Here is a 4,260-nt window from a genome sequence, read left to right as displayed (position 1 = left end):
ATATATATATATATATATACATATGAGAATGAAACTAGGACAGTACTACTGAATGTGTGGCGTGGAGTTTTTTCGAATTTAATGAGAAATTGTGTCCATTACTCAAATTTCAAGTGTGTGAGCGAATATATAGAGAGAGGGGGAGGGGAGGGACATAAAAGAGAGAAAGAAAGGTGTATTAGATTCACAATCGTAAGGTCATAGGTTCCAGTAACGGGTAGCGCCTGATGTCCTTGAGCAAGACACTTCATTTCATATTGCTTCAGTCTACTCATCTGAAAATGAACCTCAGCTGATGGTTGGTGCAGCTTTCTCCCTACTCAGTAATCACATCCCCGGTGTTTCACTGCGTCGAGTGCGTGAGAGCCGAGACGGTGCTCGTGTTCTGTGGTGACTACATAGTCAAATAACCAAGAACAGGATACATACTACAATGTCATACACGCTTGCAAGTGACGGCTGTTCTTAACACACTTACACTTACACACATGTATCCGTATTTATATATATATATATATATATATATATATATATATATATATATATATACACAGAACATAGGTGTATGTGTGTGCATGTTTGTATTCTTTGCATGTTCTTTTGTGTATGTATGCAATTTCATGCTTGTTATTACCGCATTAACCATTAAGACTTACAGAATGAATGCGCCTCATTTTATCGAATACAAATCACAACGGATGCTTCCCAACTTTATGGGATAGTTAGAATAAGTAACAGTAATATTATGCCACTTGACTATGATTCCACCTATTCATAAATGAGACATAGAACTCATTATTAAAGCCAATATATTTGGATGTTGGCTTTTTTTTTTTTTAAGTTAATGGTGTGTGCGTTTTGCAGTGAGTGGATGTGCGCGTGTATCCACGCGTGGATGTATGTGTGTGCAAATGCATGTGAGTGTGTGTGAGTGTATGTGAGTGTATATGTTTATGTATGGCGGTATATGTGTGCAAACGATAGTCGAGCTATTTCATATTTTAATGTACGTTTACATACTCAAATGCTTTCATTCAATTTTCTATTGATTTTCTCATCAGCAAGTTTATTTATTTTATTTACAACTTACATTATTTTTTACTCCCTCCCTAACTCTCTTTCTCTTGTATGTAAATACATACACACACGCATACACATATACATCTTTGTGTGTGCATAGAGAGTGAAAGAGGGACAGTGAGAGTTCATTGCATGTATATACATGATTTTTAAATTCCGTAGAAGCGTATGCATACATATTACATTAATATTTACATGTATCTGTAAGTATAACGGGCGTATGTTTAACACACTCAAGCAAGCCAGTAAGCATACATTAAAACCTCTAAATATCGAAACATTCATAAATAATATTTTCCCCGGATTAAATTTTAATCCGTACACATAGGCAGTATCGTATAAGTTATCACAATCCTGTATAAAATTAAATACACGGAAACACGGCAACATAAACATAACGTGCATACACACACACACTGAACACATTACTGCAGTCAAATGTGCATGAATGTATATATCTAAATATACGCGTGTGTGCGTGTGTGTGTGTGTGTGGATGCATGCATGGCTGTGTGTGCATCTGTGTGTATTCAAAGTTTCTGTGAAGGCTGCTGGCGTGTAACATAATATGATTTGGTTGCCTCCATATAATTCTGGATGTGTAATAACTTTATCTAATGGAGAAAAACTAAACTGAAAATTTCACTAACATGCACACACACTCTCACACACACACACACACACCATATATATATATATATATATATATATATATATATACACTAAATGAATATATAACTGCCAACGCGTATATACGTTAGCGGATATTCTTGATAATGTAGGCATATACATGCTTGTAAGTGTGTATATTTGTGCCTATGCGTGTGTGTACATGTGTGCTTTTGTGGACCCTTGAGTGTATACTTGAGTGTGTGTGTGTGTGTGTGTGTGGGTGTGTGTGTGTGTGTGCGTGCACACACACACACACAGGCTCTTGTGGGCGCTACATATCTGTTCCTCAATGCGAGTGTATATGTAAGTATGTATGCGCGTGTGTGTGTGTGTACGAGCGTGCGTGTTTGAGTTCGAGCGAGAGTGTGTGCCAATTGGTGCCCTGCTTGTACCTTCACACTACTTTTCTCTTGTACCCACGCTACTGATTTCTCGAGTGTGGAGAAAAACTGTTCGTTAAATTGCCCATTCCACAGAAACTAGATCGAATTCAATGAATAGAAAATAAAAATACATAATCTGAATGCATAAACAATCAACGAAATACACTGGCAGAGAAAGATTGCGATGTGGTCGATGATTATCATGATGAGAACAATGACAACGCGACGATGACGATGACAATAACGATCTGATTTTGATGATGATGATGATGATGATGATGATGATGGTGGTGGTGGTGCTGGTGGGGACGATCATAATCCTTTTATTTACCATATACATTCTTTAACAATGATAATGGTGATAACTACAACTCTTATCGTCGCCGACGACGATGACGAGGAGGCGGATGATGTGGTTGCGGTGGTGGTGGTGGTGGTGGTGGTGGTGGTGGTGTAGTGATGGTGAGTATTATGACGACGGCGACGACGACGACGATGATGATGCTGACGATGATAATGATGTGAACGATGCAACAATAACTGTTGGCGCAGCATCAACTGCTTCGGTTTATTATTTCTTTTCCTTTGTTTTTACTATGAATATTATTATTATTATTATTATTATTCGTCAGGAGACCCTGTGGCGAATAAAAGAAATTATCATTATCATTATTATTATTATTATTATTATTATTATTATTATTATTATTACAAGAAGCAGAAGAAGTTCGAGAGGAGGAGGTGGCTGCGACGTCGAAGAAAAAATTGTAGCAGCAACAGCCGACGTAGCAGCGGCAGCGGCAGCGCCATAAGGTAAAAGAGAATTATTTGGACAAAGTGGATGATAGCGTTAGGTCTCCTTAGTAGGTAACTACGTTCTCTCGAATTAATTCGATGGTTGTCAACTTACCAATCATTTACTCTAAGTTCTTTCCCCCCACTGTCTCCCTCTTTCTTTCTTTCACTCTCATTCATTCCTTTTCTCTCTATCTCTTTCGCACCATCACAATTGTTTCTTGTTTTGATTATTTTGTTGTTGTTTCACTTTATCTACAAATCTTTCATTTCTTTTAACAGACTTCCAATTCATTTCCCTATTATCGCTTTTCCTGTCACACCTTCATGCCATTCCGCCTATTTCTTCATACACACTTTCCGATTCCTATCTACTGTATATCTTTTCTTGGAATATATGTGTATGTGTGTGTGTGTGTGTGTACACTTATATACACACATCTATGTATGAGCGTGGGTTTGGCTGCATGCAAGCTTGTGCACACGCGAGTGGTCATTTGTTTGGTGTGTATATGTTCTGCGAATCGAGTAGGAAATTCGGTTGTGGTGGGTCACAGACAGTTTTCGTTTTGGCTTTTCCTTTATCATTAATACTAGTGGAAGCAGTAATGAAAGTAGTAGTAGTAGTAGTAGTAGTAGTAGTAGTAGTAGTAGTAGTAGTAGTAGTAGTAGTAGTAGTAGTAGAAGCAGCAGTAGCAAGAGTAGTAGTAGTAGTAGTAGTAGCAGCAGCAGCAGCTTATTCTTTAGAAGTGGATATTATTTAAATTATGGCATTAATATTATCATAGGCATCTCAAAGAAAAAATATCAAGTATCCAGAAATAAATTCTAACTCGCTGTGCGTGAAATTATGATAGTACGTAAAATAAATACATAGGTGTGTATGTGTGTGTATGTGTGTGCATGTGTTTATGTGTGTATGTGTGTGTGTGTGTGTGTGTGTGTAATTCATCAAAAATCCGAATAAATATATGTATGGTGGCCCGTATGCATTTTGCTATGCCTTTATATATATACATATATATATATATATATATAGATATATAGATATATATATTATATATTTGTAAATCTATTGTGTGCGTGTATATATATATATATATATACACACACACACAAAATGAAAGAAAAGTGATATCGGAGAAATAGAAATGTTTAAGCACGTGCTTGTTTGTTATGTTCACCTGCATATATGCGTGTGTGCACCTTGTCTGTGTATGTTTGTGAGCGTGTGTGGTTGTTTATATATGAATACACAAACACATATATGGGCATATTTATACAAACATGTATGTATGTATATATATATATATATATATATATATATATA

General features: G+C 36.4%; 1 protein-coding gene across 4 annotated transcripts in view; it reads right to left on the bottom strand.

The window, feature by feature from the left end:
* LOC106869300 (uncharacterized) overlaps positions 1 to 4,260 on the bottom strand; it is a 280,230-nt gene that overhangs the window by 271,927 nt on the left and 4,043 nt on the right. The window lies entirely within an intron of this gene.

The sequence above is a fragment of the Octopus bimaculoides genome, chromosome 7 (genome assembly GCF_001194135.2).
Source record: "Octopus bimaculoides isolate UCB-OBI-ISO-001 chromosome 7, ASM119413v2, whole genome shotgun sequence".
Classification (NCBI taxonomy): Eukaryota; Metazoa; Mollusca; class Cephalopoda; order Octopoda; family Octopodidae; genus Octopus; species Octopus bimaculoides.
The sequence above is the reverse complement of the archived record's forward strand: the minus strand, read 5'-3'. Positions and strand labels throughout refer to the sequence as shown.